Source organism: Caretta caretta, chromosome 9 (assembly GCF_965140235.1).
Source record: "Caretta caretta isolate rCarCar2 chromosome 9, rCarCar1.hap1, whole genome shotgun sequence".
Taxonomy (NCBI): Eukaryota; Metazoa; Chordata; order Testudines; family Cheloniidae; genus Caretta; species Caretta caretta.
This window is the reverse complement of record NC_134214.1, coordinates 8,891,473-8,910,198: the sequence shown is the minus strand read 5'-3', so window position 1 is coordinate 8,910,198 and position 18,726 is coordinate 8,891,473. Positions and strand designations below refer to the sequence as shown.

At 49.4% G+C, this 18,726-nt stretch overlaps 1 long non-coding RNA gene across 1 annotated transcript in view; it reads left to right on the top strand.

Annotated features, from left to right (window-relative positions):
* The window catches only part of LOC142073159 (uncharacterized), a 96,954-nt gene extending 79,435 nt beyond the window's left edge, over positions 1 to 17,519 (top strand). The window contains exons 3-4 of the long non-coding RNA XR_012669839.1: positions 9,382 to 9,546; positions 17,195 to 17,519. This is a non-coding gene — a long non-coding RNA (uncharacterized LOC142073159). The remainder of the gene's footprint in view (positions 1 to 9,381; positions 9,547 to 17,194) is intronic.
* The last annotated feature ends 1,207 nt before the right edge of the window (positions 17,520 to 18,726 follow it).

Genomic DNA, 18,726 nt, shown 5'->3' with positions numbered 1-18,726 from the left:
TTTTTAAAAATCTCAGACTAGAACTGTACGTCTCCCTTCTCTCCCCATCCCTACAAGATGCTGTTAGGCTGCCAGTTACCTGCAGGCGAGGTGACTGCTGGTCATTCGGTTCTGCTCCTCTCACTTGGGGTTTCAGAGGAACAGCCGTGTTAGTCTGTATTCGCAAAAAGAAAAGGAGGACTTGTGGCACCTTAGAGACTAACCAATTTATTTGAGCATGAGCTTTCGTGAGCTACAGCTCACTTCATCAGATGTTTACCGTGGAAACTGCAGCAGACTTTATATACACACAGAAATCATGAAACAATACCTCCTCCCACCCCACTGTCCTGCTGGTAATAGCTTATCTAAAGTGATCAACAGGTGGGCCATTTCCAGCACAAATCCAGGTTTTCTCACCCTCCACCCCCCCACACAAATTCACTCTCCTGCTGGTGCTAGCCCATCCAAAGTGACAACTCTTTACATAATCAAGTCGGGCTATTTCCTGCATAGATCAAGGTTTTCTCACATCCCCCCCACCCCCATACACACACAAACTCACTCTCCTGCTGGTAATAGCTCATCTAAACTGACCACTCTCCAGGTTTAAATCCAAGTTAAACCAGAACATCTGGAGGGGGGGGGGGGGGTTAGGAAAAAACAAGAGGAAACAGGCTACCTTGCATAATGACTTAGCCACTCCCAGTCTCTATTTAAGCCTAAATTAATAGTATCCAATTTGCAAATGAATTCCAATTCAGCAGTTTCTCGCTGGAGTCTGGATTTGAAGTTTTTTTGTTTTAAGATAGCGACCTTCATGTCTGTGATTGCGTGACCAGAGAGATTGAAGTGTTCTCACTTGGGGGATTCTTCAGACCTAATGAAGACAAAGGGTGAACTTAGCTGATGTTACATAAAAAAAAGTATGTTTAAAACAATCTTAAGGTTGCAAAGTGCAGCATTCAAAGGTTAGGAAATGCCAGAATTAAGATTGGCCAGGTGCTTTTAATTCACCTCCTTTATGCTGTATGCATTGGGATAGTGTCGAGCCCAACATCACATAAGAAATCTCTGGCAGAATCAGGAATACAGCCCAACTCTCCTGGGTTCCAGTCCAGTGTCTCATTTGCAAGAGAACCTCCTTTCTCCTCTTGCAGCCGTCTGACTCATTCCCTGTGTATCCAGTGCCCTGAGTGACACAGGTCTTGTGTCATATAATTTAAAACTGTGTCCTAATGTTTATAATTTCTAGGACTGGTCGAAAATTGGAATTTCTGTCCCACAGGAACTTCATGGGAGTTGTAGTTTGGGTTCCTCATACCCTCTTTCTCCTCTGTGGGCTGAGCTCATTAGCTGGACTGCATCTCCCATGGTGCATCATGGCCATGTGACTCGCATGATAGTCGTTCAAGCAGATGAGAGACTAAGGTGTTTCCCGCTGCATTTGAGGGCTCAGTAAATAATGTTCTGACATGGAGGATGCAGGAAATAGCAGCTGGAGCCTCTCCAGGGGAAGGTGCTTCACAGGTACGGGAGAGGAAGGATGGTCTAATATTTAGGAAGTTAGCCTGCGATCCAAGAGACCTGGATTAATTCCCTGCTCCTGTGTGTCCTTGGATGTGTCTCAGTCTCTCTGTTTCTCAGTTCCCCATCTATAAAATGGAAGGAATAGCTCTGCCATTTCTCAGAGGGGTGTTGTAAGGATAAATACATTAAAGATTGAAGGTTTTCAGATACGATGGTGATGGGGGGGGGCGGATAGTCTCTGGAGCTATTTGCAGGTGACCATACGTGATCCAGCTATGCAATGGAAGCCTGCTGCAAATCTAGACACATGTCCTCGGTCTAAGAATAGCACGTGAAGTGCAAGATATTTTTGGGGGGAGGGGGAGGGGGAACTGACAGCGTATTGGTGACTTCAGATATAATTGGACTCTTAGTTAAGAGTCTTGGCAGCTTTATTATTGTTTCTTCGGAAAGCAATGATTCAGCTACCTTGATCCTGATGGAAATCACTGTTCCATGCACCTGTTGACTTCAGTGGAAGCCCCACACAAGGAACAATAGGGCTGTAATTAAAGCGTTTTCTCTACTACAAGCTGATTTGACACCTTCAGCCAGGCTTTGTTAGTGGAGTAGGGAAATTTAAATGGATGTGCTCTTCCATCTGAATGCTAAGGAATCAGTCGCAGAAGGGCACCATAAAGAAGAGATTCCAGGCTGAAGATATTGTTGCCTACAAGTTGAATAATGGAAGAAGACACATGTATCCATGGAAAGCAAAGTTAAATTCCCCCTTACCCCTATCCTGCCCTGTGCATTCTGAATTGAAGTGATTTTCTCACATGCTTTTCACCGAAAAAGGCTTAGGAGAAAAGGGACAAAGGTGAGTTTGAATTAGCTATGTAGAGAAGTGATTCTTAGATTAGTGGTTTATTTAAGTCGTTTCCCCTGTTTCGTTACTGCCGATCAGAGCGTGTGCTTTTCTTTCCAGCATGTTAACTTGGATGCACTCTGTGCTAGAGTAGGGACAGAAATCTGTCTCTCTCACTCTTGTTCAATGTACCAAAACTCCAGGGCCAAAGTTTGCTGAATTATTGTGTATCTTCTGATTGTACAGCTTGTTTCAAGTTCACATTTCTGTTGGGACAGCCCTCTGATAAGAACCTTTTCCATCCATTAGAGAAACTGGGTTTGCGATCTCTGGCAGTCTCCGAATGCTGTTTCGGGTAGAAGAGTTTTTTTTTTCTCAACCGTCCTTGGGTATAATGGTTTCCATCCTGTGTGAGCCTATATTTATGTCAAGGCAATTTAATCTATTGACCCTCCCGAATCAAGGGTATTATCACAAAAGGCCCTGTAATTTAAAGGCTTTTCCATATGGAGTGGGATGCGGTGGACCCTCGGAGCAAGATAAAACTTGGGCTCCCTTCCTAGTCTGCAGATTTTTCCTACCCTGTGGTTATACCTCCTACCCCTAAGGGTAGTAGCTTTAAGGAGCAGGGGCCACTCCACCCTGTCCTCTTTCTTGCACAGGGCTATTATAGGGTTTATCTGTCAAAAGCCTAGCATAGGGATACTCTCCTAAGAGGACAAGGTTCTGCTCTCTTCCCAGGAGGCTGAGATATCTTTCTGGTATCTGAGGTGGACTCCTAGGGACTAATCCCCATCTTCATATCCATCTTGTCCTTCGGACGCCATGGCTGTCTTCTCAGAACCGTGTGATGGGTGAGTAGATGCAATGCTCTCCTCCTTCCTCTGAAAGCCAAAGCCTCCCTGCTTTGGTGGCTGCCCTAAAACCTTTCTCTCCCCTCCCCCCCCCCCCCCCCCGCCAAACACACTATTTTAAAACCCCACTTTCCTTCCCTCCCTTCTTTTCGAGAACCCACACTCCATTCCGGCCATCATTCTGCTCTAGAACCCACCTCCCCCCCACCCCACCCCCACTGTGCTAGAGTCCATCTCCCCTACCCTGGCAACCCACTTCCCAACCCCATTGCTCTAGAATGCACTGGAACCCCCCCTTGCTTTGGAACCCCCCCTTGCCTGTGCCATTCATTTAGAATCCACACATCCCTACCAACGTCTGCCCTGGCACTGCTCCAGTTCCCAGCTACTCAGCTCCCTGGTGCCACTGGGGACTTTAGGCAGCGGCCACAAACAGAAGCGGAGTTTGCTACATGTACAGTCCCAGTCCCCATGGCACAACTTTGGCTCCAGATGTCTCCTGGTTATTATTAATACCTCTGGCATTGCTTACCCTAGTGCTTGTAAGGTCCAGTACATTTTTAGGCCTGTCCTTACCCTATTGTTTGGAAAGATTCATTAGGACTTTGGCTGGAAATTATAGTGACAGATAGAGCTGGGTAATTTATGGCTTTTCTTGAAGGTTGTACAATTATTCAAGAAGTGTCCTTCCTTCCTATCCCTCCCGCCAGCAACTTGTTGGAAATAAATATTGGATTTATTTGTAGAAAACTAGCTATTGAAGAAGTTGAATGTCCAATATAAATCCAGGACTGGCCTGTCCGGAGTCTTTACTCACTTTCTTCTGTATGCTTCTGTGCCTACAAACAGTTCCTTTCCAAACAGAATCTGGATTGACACCCCAGTGCCCCTGCGCCCCATAGCCCAGCGGGGGCTTATTGAAAGCTGGCTTCGCTCTTCGCCAGAGAATGATAATCTGATCCATTATCTCATCATTTTAATGGCAACACGTTTTGAGATGAAGCATGTAAAATGTGGCAGAAAGAGGACCTGATGCTAGGATATTTTATATATCATCCCTCCATGGCCCTGTCGGCCAACTGCCCTCTCTTGAGTCACAGCTTTTTTTGCGTTTCGGGGCAGGTTTCTTCTAGTCCAGCTGAGCCTGGGTTACATTTTGCAGGTTGTCACTAGACGCTGAAGTCGTCCATATGACTTTTCTGAGGGTTTCTGAGCACTTATTTCCAGAGGAACCTGCTGGCCACTTACTCCTGTTCCAAAGAGTGGGTGACAGGAGTCTGCTTCTCCCAAAACATCCCCCCCTCTGGGCACTCTCCTCTCCTCTCTTGTACACCCACGTAGCTCTAAACTGCTGGGGAAATTGTGCTGTGCCTCGGGTTTCTGGCATCCGCCCTCACACCCAGTCCTCTGAGGGTCTGTCTGTACTGCAAGGAGTGACTGCAGCTTACCCAGGCTAGCCATAACCTTGCTAGCGTGGCTAAAGAGAGCAGCAAAGACCCCAGTGCAGGCTGGCTACACGAATAGGTACCTAGGGCTCCAGGCGGCCTTGTCCAGCCACACCGTTATGTCTTCACTGCTACTTTTAGCCGCTCTAGCTAGATGGAAGCTAGGTGGGTAGGCCTACCTGAGCTGCAGTCGCACCTCCAAGTGCAGCGGAGACCCTGAAACTGGTGCCAGTGCCGTCTATTCCAGGGGTGGCCAAACCACGGCTTGCGAGCCACATGTGGCTCTTTTACAGTTAAAGTGCAGCTCACACAGCGCGCCCCCTCCTCCCCCCCTCCATTCTCTGCCTACCAGACTGCGGGGAGGGGAGAGCTTCTGCTTTGTGGTGGGGTGGTGGAGCAAGGGCTTCTGCCCTGTGGGGAGGGAGGCCCCAGGGCTTCAGCCCCACCAGGCACGCCTGCCGGGGCTCGGAGCTGCAGCAGGAGCAGGGCTGAAGCCCCGAGCCCCAGCAGGCACTTCCCGCGTCTCTCGAACTTCTGAAGACAGTCGTTTGCGGCTCGGAGGGTCAGTACGTTGGGCCACTCCTGGTCTATTCCCATCTCCCTTTGCTCCAGATAAGCTCACTCTGGTTCGTGCTTCACTGAGGCAGCTCAGCCAGAATTCTTGCCCTGTCCAGGCCTGACATGCCCAGGAAATGGGTTACGGATGTTCCTGATCTGCAGATTAATCAGGGACATCCGTGTGCTTCCTGCACGATCTGCCTAATGCCATTAAAGGAGCTAATGATTCCAGAGATGTTAGCGAGCAGCAGAGGGCTCAAGAGGGCACAGGCCACTTCTCCTTCCCCCCGGCTGATGCTCCAGGCCTCGCACACAAGCCTCTTAAGGAGCTCTAATTTGGCTTTGCAGGCTGCTGCCAGCTTCAGTCCTCCAGTAGCTGAGGGACTAATGCAACCTCTCCCCCACTGTGGCAAAGGGGCAGGATGATGGTAGTAGGTGGAGGCCGTGGAGCAGGGTGGGGCCCGCCATGGCACCAGAGGGGTGGCAAGGGTGGCAAGCAGCATTGGCCTCTGTCATGGCACCGGGTGGTGTGGAGCTGATCAGTGTGAGCCCTGCCATGGCACCGAGGAAGCAGGGGGCAGGGATCATGATGACAGTTCGAGGAGGGGGGAGCCAGAAGGGCCCCACAATGACCCCCGGAGGAAGGCACAGCCAAAGAGCCCAGCTCCTGGGCAGCTGTGGGTTGGTCTGGGGAGAGGAGAGCAAAGCAGGCTGGGCCTTCAAAAGAAAAACGAGACCCTTTTACTGCCGAGCTTCTCCTCAGAGCCAAGTTCTCAGAACTGCAGCCCACAGCCTTATGTAAAGCAGGCTGGCTGCGCTGGCTAATGTCTGTGAATCCAGGCCTGTGTCAGAGGCCCAGGCCTTAGCGCCGCTTTCTATGTACGTGTGTGCGAGAGCCAAGGTCTTTGGGGACTCCATGAGGGAAGGCAGAGCCCTCAGGCGCCCCCCCGCCCCTCTGCTGCCCTCTCCATATGTGGATTGCTCAGCACTGTTTACATATTTTCTCCTTGGTATCATTTCCACTGTATTTTCCCCATCTGCTCTGTGTGAGCCACTCTGAAAGGCCTCTGTTTACCCTGGATTGGCCTGCGGTATTCGGTTTGGCTTTACGGTTATTCCCCTCCCTGTTTGTAATGGAGAATTCCCCAAAGCCATCTCCGTGGGCCGCTTTGTCCAGATTTCAAGGCGAGGCCCCTGATCTGGGCCTGGTATCTCTCATGTGTCAAGTCTGCGAAGAGCCTTGCCAAATGAACCTTCTTCCCAGGATGCAGTGCTGCAACGTGACGAGCTGCTAATGCCGTGTCAGGGCTGATACCTTACTGCACCGCATTTCCCTCTGTGTTCCAGAGGCCTGCACCAGGCTGAATTCCAGCCCCTCTTCCCCCCCCCCCCCCCCCCCAGTAAACTGCCATGCTGTCCTGTCTCCCTACATCCCGACTCTCACGTCCATCCCATCCCAGCTATATGCACACTGTTCCCACGATTTGAGCTGCTTTCTTTCAATATCTGCACCCATTGCAAAAACACCATAAAGGTTTGTTATTTTCAACCGAATGCTGAAGAGCTCTCTAGATTCTGCCGCCATCCTGTCATTATTATTGGATCGGTATTATTTCCAAAGGTGTCCACGCTGTGCGGGGTGCAGTACACACGGGGGGGAAGGCACAGGCCCTGCCCCAATGAGATCACTTGCTAAACAGAAAGTATTCAGACAGTCACTTAGCCCCCCATAGCAGCCTTACCCAGCCTTAGAGGAAAGGATGACTTGGGGGTTAAGGGACACACTGGGAGACAGCAGATTTAGGTTCAATACCTGGTCAGCTGCAGATTTCTGGTGTGACCTTGGGCAAATACTTACTCTCTCGATGTCTTGGTTCCCCAGCAGAAGAATTAAGATAATAATATTTCTTAGTCTATTTATATTGTCAGCCCTTTGGGGCAGGGAACGTCTCTTGCTGGTGTTTGTACAACACCTAGCACTATTCCGCCCCGATTTTGGGGCCTCTGTGCACTAATGCAATATGATTAACCTCCCATCACATGTATCATAGAAACATTAGCTGAGCATCTGTTTGAGATAAATGAACACAATATTCCAAGGGGGAGGGTGTATCGTTGATTTATATACTGACATTACAAATAGTTCCAGTGTTATATCTATCATATTCCTTATGCATCCTAACATTTTGTTTGCATTTCGGTCAAATTGTTCTTTGTAACGTGCATTTGTCCACGTTGAATTTCATCTGCCATGTTCCTGCCCATTCCCCTACTTCTGTTAGGTCCCTCTGAAGTTCCTCACAGTCTTGTCTAGCCTTGACTAACAAAAATAATTGTGGGGGCCTTTTCAGATTTTGTTATCTTACCATGCGCCCCTTTTTCTGGATCATTAATAAAAATATTTCACCACTGGGCCTAAAAGAGAACCTTGGGTCAGACTGTTGTTAACCTTGGGCCATGCTGGAAAATGACCATTTATTCCTATTCTTTGTTTTCTGTCACTTAGTTGATTTCTAATCCATGATGCTACTTTGCCTTTCACCCCAAGGCTACTTAGTTTCTTTAATAACCTCTTGTGAGGAACCTTGCCAAAGGCTCTGGTTTAAAGAATCATAGTAGCTTAGAGAGGCATGATTTTCCTTTAAGGATGCCAGGCTGGCTTTCCCTCATCATAGCTCATTAATCTATGTATTTTAAAATTATCATTTCAGCCCAGTTCCGTGGTATGAAGTAAGGTTTATTCATCTGTCATCTCCAGGGTCGCCCCTAACATCCTTTTAAAATTTCCACCCTCCATCCCCTAGAAGAGAGGCTGATTTTAATGAGTAGCTGATTCAAATGATGTATGATTTGTTTGTTTTTAACAACAGCCCTTTGGCCCAGTTCCTCCAAGGTATTTAGGCACTTATGTCAATGGTAGTTAAGTGCTTAAATACTTAAGGATCTGGGCCTTCAAACATAAGATCCTTCAGAGCTCTTGGGTATAACCATCTGGGCTGTTACACTCATTCTTTAATTTACAGGTTTGCTCCAAGAGCACTTCCTCTTTTGACACGGTTTCTTACAGCATCTCATCTTTATTACCCGGAAAAAAGCAGGTGTCTCCCCACGGTCCCTTGTAGTGAAGATTGAGGCAGAGAAGTCATTGGGTTTCTCTTTCCTTATCCTCCTCCATTGCTCCCTTTTCTCCTGGTTGGCCAGCAGAACCACTGGTGTGAGAATTGGTTTGATAAGATCACCGCCGAGGCTGGTAGGTCTTTACATGAGGGTACAGGATTAAAAACCAATGCTGTATGATTGATTCCACTTTACTCCAATGAATCACTTCCACTGTAGTGTATGTTTTACACCATCTGAACAGCAGGGTTGTATTTCTGCTACATGTATAAAGCTCTACACAATTTATACCCACGCTCCCATGTTAAAACATTTACACTCTTTATTGGATGCTTTAGGATATATACCCCCTTTGCCCATGGCTGTGGAAATTGTACCACTGGTCTGGGGGCCAAGCTAGTGTTTATTGTTATCGGAAGTGATCGTACCCCGCAGTGATTTCTTACCAGAGGAAGGGGAGTTGGATGGGGAAGCTGTTTTCTCTCAAACACCCAGGATCAATGAATCTTTAAACAGGAGAAATTATTTCCCAGAATAGCAAATGTTTGTGAAGAGGTTTAACTTTAAGAATATGTGACAGCTCATCAAATGAAGAAGTGAAATGTTTTGCTGGAGGTGCAGAGAATGCTAAACGGCTCTCCCTGCTCAGAAAGGGAGGAACAGCCCGACTGGGGTGAATCTGTCCAAATAGACTCTCCTGGGTATGCAGCCAAGCTGCAAATCAGCTGGGTTTAATGAGAGAGAGAGAGAAAATCCTCTTGTATTCAGATAGCATGGAGCCAGAGCGGTCCAGGGATTTTTAAGAATGAGCCCACTGCCCATCTTACTATTTCGGAAGGACGCTGGGCTTTGGTTTTTAACAAAACGCGGCTACTTTTACCTGAACATCACCAGAGAAACACTTTACCTCAAATTACCTGTCTGTCTAGGCTCTTATATTGGTGCCCCCATCACTGCCGTCTCTTGCTGTCAACACTGTTTATAGGGAAGGGGAGCTGCAGCCTCATTCTGCAAAATTTCCTTTTTTTTTTTTAATCTGCTTCTGTTTCAGGTTCCCTTTCATCAGAGACCACATGAAAACCAAAACAATCCCCATCTGTCATGCTTAGAAAACTTGGCGATGTACATTCCACTGACTCTCTTGAATGCCCTGCGTGTTCAAGCCTTGCACAGGAATGAGGAACCACCCCACCCTTCGCCCTCCCTGGGGAATCAGGTACAACCCCCCTGCCCTTCACGCTGCTTGGGGAACCAGGTACAGCGCCCCCTCTCATTTCTCTGAGTGGGGAACAAGATAGCGCCCTTTACCCTTCACCCTGCATGGGGGACGTGGTACAGCACCCTCCCTTCCATCACCCTGTATGGGGAACGAGGTACAGCTCTTCGCCCTGGGTGGGGAACAAGGTACAGCGCCCCGCCCTTCGCCCTGGGTGGGGAAAATGGTACAGCACTCCCCCGCCCTTCGCCCTATGTGGAGAACGAGGTACAGCACTCCCCCGCCCTTCGCCTTATGTGGAGAACGAGGTACAGCCCCCCCACCCGGCCCTTCGCCCTGCGTGGGGAACACGGTACAGCACTCCCCTGCCCTTTGCCCTGTGTGGAGAACGAGGTACAGCCCCCTGCTCCTCCCGCCCTTTGCTCTGGGTGGGGAATGAGGCACAGCCCCCTGCCCTTCACCCTGGGTGGGGAACACAGTACAGCCCCCCACCTTTTGCTCTGGGTGGGGAACACAGTACAGCCCCTTCGCCCTGCATGCACAGACTCTACCTGGGGGAATACCAAGCATGCTGCATGTGTTACTAACCACCTCTCTCTCTTGTGGGGCAGCAGCTGAGGGGCTGCAGGGCTGGAGGTATCTTCAAAGCCTCAGTGAAAACTGGAATACAAATGGGCATTGAGCCCCGAGGGGCCCAAAGACAGGGTCCTGCTCTGCCCTGTGTATGGCCTGCAAACTCGGGCCCTGAGGCGCTGCACACGTTTGGTAGAGCCCAGGCAATACAAAGTTTTTGGGTATCGTGTGTGTGTGTGTGTGTGTGTGTGTGTGATGTCATTTACCTGCTGTAAAACACTGTGTACACAATTACAGTGGGCTGTAAAGCACACTGCCAGGGAGGGAGGCACGGGGCTGATACCGATTAGGCAGGAAATGGCTCTCTGTGGATGGCATCCGTCTGGGGAAGCTGATAGATTTGGCGCCTTGCAGGCAGTGCTTGATGGATCCATTGATGACCTGGCAGCACAACAGAACTTGGCTAACTTATTCCCTGCCAGAAGCCTAATTGAAGCCTGCGTGGTTGGTCTATATTAACACCTTCCTCCAATGGCACATGCTCCTCAAACCTGCTACCTCTGTGGTAAGGATGGGCAGCTTTAAAACACACCTCCGATCCCTGCTTTAGTTGGCTGCAGCAGGTTGCTATAACTGGACAGCTTTTTGCGAAAAACTCTTGCTGTGGCCATCGCTGCTGGTTTGTTCCCTTTGAAGACGCGGCAAGAAATCTGTTAGGAGTTTAGGGAAGCAGGAGGGCAACGCGCCGAACAGCCTGAATCCTTGGGATGGAAGAGCTCTGGAAAGAATCACAGGGTCAGTGAGCTGGGAAACCACTTCTACATTGGAGACAGATTGGGAATGGAAATATGGATAAATGGGCTGGATTTCCTCCCAGCAGCTGCCCGCAGCTTTTCCTCCTCTGCTGCAGATCTTTATGTTGCTCGTAGTGTAGTTTAATTTTATGACACGTGGTTCGTGCAAACTCTTGCATTGTTCTGCACTTGGCAGCCTACCAGAGCAGGCTCTGCCAGGACTAGTTTGGTGACACCATCTAGTCTGGCCTCAGGGATGCATTCAAGGCTGAGGGCCTTGTCTGCAATCAGGATCTAGGGATCCGTGCTGAGAATTCCCCTGCGGATGATTTGCATGACCTTCCAATCACTCCATCTCACCTTCCTCTCCTCCTGTGTCCCTCCCCTTCCAGTGGATAGCAAATTAGACCCGAGTTTGCATAGATCATGGCTTCAAAAAAGGCCAGGCCAGTTTGAAGCTACATGCACAGAGGTGTTGCTTCATGGGACCGAGGTAATAATATTTCCTCTCCACATAGCTGTGGGTCAGATGCACCTGGGACATGGGCCAGATTCCTTGCAAGTGTAAACATGTGCAGCTCCTTTGAAATCAATGGCATTACGTTAGCTTACACGTGTGAAACAGATGAAGGGGGATTGCAAGGGGAGCCAGCTGCATTTGCTGAATTTGGAACCAGTTCTATACCAGTCCTGGCTCCGGTATAGATTAGAGCATCCTGTAGACATGCACCTATGGTAGGGGCTGTGGAGGTTGGCATATGAGCTGGCTAAGGTGGCTCTGTGTTCGCGGATGTCTTCCCCACACTGGGGAGAGCCAATGACTTTCCACTCCCTTTTTGCCTGTGAGAATCTGGCATGTTGTGTTTAATTCCAGATACCTCCCTATCCAGAAGATATCGGCAAAATAGAGGGAGCTCAGAAGAGAGAAACAAATATGTAGTTGGAGAGTCTGAGTTGAAAGCCAGGGTTTGGGTACATCTTGTTTTTGCTAAGTAATGACTAAGGGAGACACAACAAGTATCTGCAGACGCCTAGGAAGGCAAGAATTATTGAGTGTGGATATGGTGGTGTAATGAAGGGTAATGAGATGCAATGAAGTTCTCAAGTTACACTGAAGTCTGTAGAACTCAGCTGTAGAATCATCTTCCAGGGGAGCCGGGAGAGAACGCTAATACGACAGGGAGCTGGGCCTGGGCTGTTGCCCTCTCTAGCGTCTGTGGCAGCTGTAACAGGAGCCTGTTGGAAAGGGTGTTTTTATTTGCTGTGTTTGCTGCTGAATGATAGAGAAAGGTCCTGGTCCTCAGGAGCTTACAGTGCTAAAACTGACAGCAGAGTTTAGACAGCGATGGCTTGTCTACACCTAACAGCTCAGTCCAGCCTGTGCTGCTTTATTGGTGGCAATAACCGTGTGAGGACGAACACAGGCACGACTCATGGTTTTTTGAGACATGCTCTGTCTACCATAGCATTGACACTGGCTGGCAAGTCCTGGTTCAGCCAGGGTAGCTGCATCCTGATCTACTAAGGAGTGGAGGGTCCAATCTCAAGCATCACCATCGTCTCTATCACTCAGGCTCACAACCTACGCATCTCCTCTCTCACCTATTCCCCCGCACCCCTGCATCCATGGAGTTCCCATCATCCTATACAGCTTTCCTGTGGCTGCACCATTGCATGTGTAAGCAGAGTCCGGATGAGCTCTACCCTGACATCTGGTGGTGAGTTGTGGCGGGTTGTGGAAAAGAACTTCAGGGGCTGATCTCATTTGCATATTCACACCCACCCTGCCTACGTGGTCACTTTGGCTGCTGTGGGATCCCCGGTTTCTCTGTTATTGGGGCAGGAAGAATAAAGTGTTTTTATCCTGATTATGTGAATCAAGGACAGTGGAACTGTACTTGGCTTTTTGTTATGATGGAGGGACTCGCCATCAACTAAGTAGCACTTGCTAGGCAAGGGGCATGGGTTCCAAGGCTCAGTGAATGGAGAGAAGTTGGGGAGAGGTATTTGTACTTTGTGGTATGGGTCCCTAAATGCTAGCTGTACCTCCTTCTTTTTCTTCCCCCCCCTACCTCCACTGTGTAATAGTAGAGTGCTGGGGCTTCCCTGCTATGAGCTGAAATCACTGAGTATTGTGTTAAGTAGTGGGGAGCCTGAAGATACATTGGTGAGCGGCTCGCAGGATGGCTACCGGAGAGGAGCAGCTGGTGGAGTGGTTCGCAGGATGGCTACTGGGGAGGAGCAGCTGGTGGAGAGGAGCGGCTGGCCGTGAAGGCTGTAGCGGAAACCCACGGAGAGGTGGGGCAGTCAGCTGTCGGAGCACGTAAGGTGCCCCTTTACTTTCCCCCCACCCCCATTTCCACACAGGCTGGGGGGGTTAAAACTCTGCAGATGAACTTTTGAACTCTGGACTCACCAAGGACAGAGACAGAGACTTTTCGGTTGCTGGACTTTGGACTTTGGGGTTGTTGGACTTTTGGGACTTCGGGTGACTTTTGGGTTGCTGGACTCAAGAACCAAAGGGAAAGGACACGGCCCAATTTGCTTGGGGTAGGTTTTTGCTCAAGGTTTGTGTTAGGAATCCTGTTGGTGGTGTTTCCCCAACATAATGTCATATTGTTTCTCTTTGTTATTAAAAGGCTACACTAAGGCCTTGTCTACACTACGAAATTAGGTTGAATTTATAGAAGTCGGTTTTGTAGAAAGCGTTTTTATACAGTCGATTGTGTGTGTCCCCACACTAATGCTCTAAGTGCATGTAGTCAGCGGAGTGTGTCCACAGTACCAAGGCATCCGTTGACTTCCGGAGCATTGCACTGTGGGTAGCTATCCCACAGTTCCTGCAGTCTCCTTTGCCCATTTGAATTCTGGGTAGAAATCCCAGTGCCTGATGAGGCTAAAACATTGTCGTGGGTGGTTCTGGGTACATATCATCAGGCCCCCCCTTCCCTCCCTCCCTCCGTGAAAGCAAGGGCAGACAATTGTTTTGCACTTTTTTTCTTGAGTTACCTGTGCAGATGCCATACCATGGGAAGCATGGAGCCCACTCAGCTCACAGTCACCGTACGTCTCCTGGGCGCTGGCAGATGCGGTACTGCATTGCTACACAGCAACAGTTTATTGCTTTTTGGGAGCAGACAGTGCAGCATGACTGGTAGCCGTCGTCGACATAGTCCAGGGTGCTCTTTTAACTGACCTCGATGAGGTCAGGGGTGCCTGGGCAAACATGGGAGTGACTCAGCCAGGTCATTTCCCTTTTAAGTTTTGTCTCATGGCAATTCAGTCCTACCGGCAGTGCACTGTCTTTTAATCTACAGCCAGCAGAAGACGATGGCCAGCAGTCGTAGTGCACCGTCTTCTGCCGGGAACCCAGGAGATGACGATGACTAGTGGTCGTACTGTACAGTCTGCTGCCAGCAAGATGTATAAAGATAGATGAAGTGGATCAAAACAATAAATAGACCAGATTTGTTTTGTATTCATTTCTCCTCCCTCCCTCCGTGAAATCAACGGCCTGCTAAACCCAGTTTTGAGTTCTACCCTTGAGGTTTTGAGTTCTATCCTTGAGGGGGCCATTTTGTTTATCGCAAAGCCACCCCCTTTGTTGATTTTAATTTCCTGTAAGTCAACCCTGTAAGCCATGTCGTCAGTCGCCCCCCCTCCGCCAGAGCAATGGCAAACAATAGTTTCGCGCCCTTTTCCCTGGATTGCCCGAGCAGGAGCAGACGCCATAGCATGGAGCCCATTCAGCTCACCCCAGCAGTTATGACCATTGTAAACACCTTGCACATTATGGTGCAGTTTACGCAGATCCAGGACCCAAAAAAACAGGTGAGGAGGTGACGGCAGCATGGTGATGAGGCCCTGAACACACTTTTCTCTGAAACCGTGTTCCCCCACAATTTGGAGATCATGGTGCTAATGGGGCAGGTTCATGCGGTGTAACGCCAATTCTGGGCCCGGGAAACAAGCACAGAGTGGTGGGACCACATAGTGTTGCAGGTCTGGGATGATTCCCAGTGGCTCTGAAACTTTCGCATGCGTAAGGGCACTTTTGTGGAACTTTGCGACTTGCTTTCCCCTGCCCTGAAGCGCAAGAATACCAAGATGAGAGCAGCTCTTACAGTTCACAAGCGAGTGGCAATAGCCCTGTGGAAGCTTGCAACACCAGACAGCTACCTGTCAGTCGGGAATCAATTTGGAGTGGGCAAATCTACTGTGGGGATTGTGTGATGCAAGTAGCCAACACAATCACTGAGCTGCTGCTATCAAAGGTAGTGACTCTGGGAACTGTGCAGGTCATACTAGATAACTTTGTTGCAATGGGATTCCCTCACTGTGGTGGGGCTATAGACGGAATGCGTATCCCTATCTTGGGACTGGACCACCAGGGCAACCAGTACATAAACCGCAAGGGGTACTTTTCAATGGTGCTGCAAGCACTGGTGGATCACAAGGGACGTTTCACCAACATCAACGTGGGATGGCCGGGAAAGGTTCGTGACGCTCGCGTCTGCAGGAACTCTGGTCTGTTTAAACGGCTGCAGGAAGAGATTTACTTCCCAGACCAGAAAATAACTGTTGGGGATGTTGAAATGCCAATAGTTATCCTTGGGAACCCAGCCTACCCCTTAATCCCCTGGCTCATGGAGCCATACACAGGCACTCTGGACAGTAGTCAGGAGCTGTTCAACTATAGGCTGAGCAAGTGCAGAATGGTGGTAGAGTGTGCATTTGGACGTTTAAAGGGTCGCTGGCGCAGTTTACTGACTCGCTCAGACCTCAGCGAAACCAATATTCCCATTGTTATTGCTGCTTGTTGTGCGCTCCACAATCTTTGTGAGAGTAAGGGGGAGACATTTATGGCGGGATGGGAGGTTGATGCAAATCGCCTGGCCGCTGAATATGCACAGTCAGACACCAGTGCGGTTAGAAGAGCACAGCGGGAAGTGGTGTGCATCAGAGAAGCTTTGCAAATCAGTTTCGTGACTGGCGAGAGTACTGTGTGACACGTCTGTTTGTTTCTCCTTGATGAAAACCTGCCCCCTTTATTGACTTTAATTCCCTGTAAGCCACCCACCCTCCCGCCTTTGATCACAGCTTGCTTGCAAAGGAAATAAAGTCACTATCATTTAAAAAACATGTATTCTTTATTAATTGATTATAAAAATAGGGATATAACTCACAAGGTAGCCCGGGTGGGGTGTGGGAGGAGGGTAGAAGGGAAGGAAAAGGTCACTATAAAACTTGTTGAATGCCAGCCTTCTGTTGCTTGGGCTGTCCACTGGGGTGGAGTGGTTGGGTGCCCGGAGCCTCCCACCCCGCGTTCTTGGGCGTCTGGGTGGGGAGGCTATGGAACTTGGGAAGGATGGAGGGCGGTTAGGCAGGGGCTACAGTGGCAGTCTGTGATCCTTCTGTAGTTCATGAACCTCCACCAGACGCCGGAGCATGTCCGTTTGATCCCGCAGTATCCCCAGCATTGCCTCCTGCCTCCTCTGATCTTCCTGCTGCCACCTCTCCTCACGTTCATCAGCCACCGTCCTGTACTCTGCTATTGTGTCCCTCCACACAGCTCTGTCAGTGCTGGATGATTGCATGAGCTCAGAGAACATGTCATCGTGCATGCATTTTTTTTCGCCGCCTTATCTGAGAGAGCCTCTGGGATGGAGGAGGGAGGCTTGAAACATTTGCAGCTGCTGGAGGAAAAAAAGGGAGTGAAGTATTTAAAAAGATACATTTTACAGAACAATGGCTATACTCTTTCATGGTGAACAACACTATTCACATTACATAGCACATGAGATTTTGGTACAAGGTCGCATTTTGCATCTTATATTGAGTGTCTGCCGCTTTGGTGTTAGAGATCACACATGCAGAGCCGGGCAACAGAATTCGGCTTGCAGGCGGCCATGGTAAGCCACAGTCTTTCGGCTTCTGCAACCTTCATAACAGCAGCCCCCTCCTTTCCCATACCAAGCAAAGCCCGTTGAGCTGGCCATTTACTGCTGCAGTTTTCCTGTTAACGTGCAGCAGCAGAAACCAAACTAACCCTGTCCCCCCATCCAATTCTCTGGGATGATCGCTTTTCCTCTCCCCCCACTGCATGGCTGGTATCGGGGAAGATCCCTGCTAGCCAAACGCGAACAGTTCAGCACCAATGGCCCCCCCTCCCACCGCATGGCTAACTGCGGGGAGGATTTCTTTTCAACCACAGGCAAACAACCCAGTAGGAATGGGCACCTCTGAATGTCCCCTTAATTAAATTCCCCTATTTCAACCAGGTTGCCATGAATGATATCATTCTTCTGAGGATAACGCAGAGAGATAAAGAACGGATGTTGCTTGAATGCCAGCAAACACCGGGACCATATGCTGCCAGGCTTTGTCATGCAATGATACCAGATTACTTGCTACTAGCATGGCGTGGTAAAGTGTCCTACCATGGAGGACGGAACAAGGCTGCTTTCCCCAGAAACCTTCTGCAAAGGCTTTTAGAGTACCTCCAGGAGAGCTTCATGGAGATGTCTCTGGAAGATTTCCGCTCCATCCCCAGACACGTTAACAGACTTTTCCACTAGCAGTACTGGCCACGAATGCATCCCAAGTCCTCAGGGCTACTTAATCATTAAAAAACGCTTGCTTTTATAACATGTATTATATTTTAAAAGGCTTCATTGGGTTGGGAGGGTATTTCAGTCAGGGTGATAAAAAGATCCTGGCTGTCGGGGAAAACGGTGTGCTGTGTGCTCTCTCCAAGCTCGTCCTCCTCCTCATCTCCCCCTTCTGCAAAATCCTCAGCCATGGCAGAGAGTATCCCATCCTCGGAGTCCACGGTCGGGGTGGGATAGTGGTGGCGGCCCCCCCCAGAATTGCATGCAGCTCAGCATAGAAGAGGCATGTCTGGGGATCTGTCCCGGAGCATCCGTTTGATTCTTTGGTTTTCTGGTACGCTTGTCTGAGCTCCTTAAGTTTCACGTGGCACTGTGTTGCCTCCCTGACGTAGCCTCTGACCCTCATGGCCTCTGAGATTTTTCAAAATGTTTTGGCATTTCATCTTTTGGAACATAGTTCTGATAGCACGGATTCCTCTCCCCATACAGCAATCAGATCCAGTACCTCCCGTTCGGTCCATGCTGGAGCTCTTTTTCGATTCTGGGACTGCATGGTCACCTGTGCTGATGAGCTCGCCTGGCCAAACAGGAAATGAGATTCAAAAGTTCCCGGGGCTTTTCCTGTACACCTGGCCAGTGCATCTGAGTTCAGAGTGCTGTCCAGAGTGGTCACAATGGTGCACTGTGGGATAGCTCTTGGAGGCCAATACCTTCAAATTGCATCCACACTAACCCTAATTCGAAATGGTGATGTCGATTTCAGTGCTAATCCCCTCGTTGGGGAGGACTACAGAAATCAGTTTTAAGAGCCCTTTATGTCAAAAAAAAATGGCTTCATTGTGTGGACGGGTGCAGGGTTAATTCGGATTTAATGCTGCTAAATCCGACATAAACTCGTAGTGTAGACCAGGCCTCAGACTCTGTGCTTGCAAGAGGGGAAGTATTGCCTCTTAGAGGCGCCCGGGGAGGTGGTATATATTTGTCCCAGGTCACTGGGTGGGGGCTAGAGCGGGTTTTGCATTCCGTTATTGGAACAGAACCCCTAGATACTGAACCTGGCCCCCGTTGCTGCCAACTCTGACGGGCAGAAGGGTTATACATGGTTCCCATCACTGTTTCTGGTTTCAGTGTGATGTGTCTGTATTAAAGCTGGTGATTACAAGTGTCACATACACAGGCTCTTGGAACAACCACACACTCTT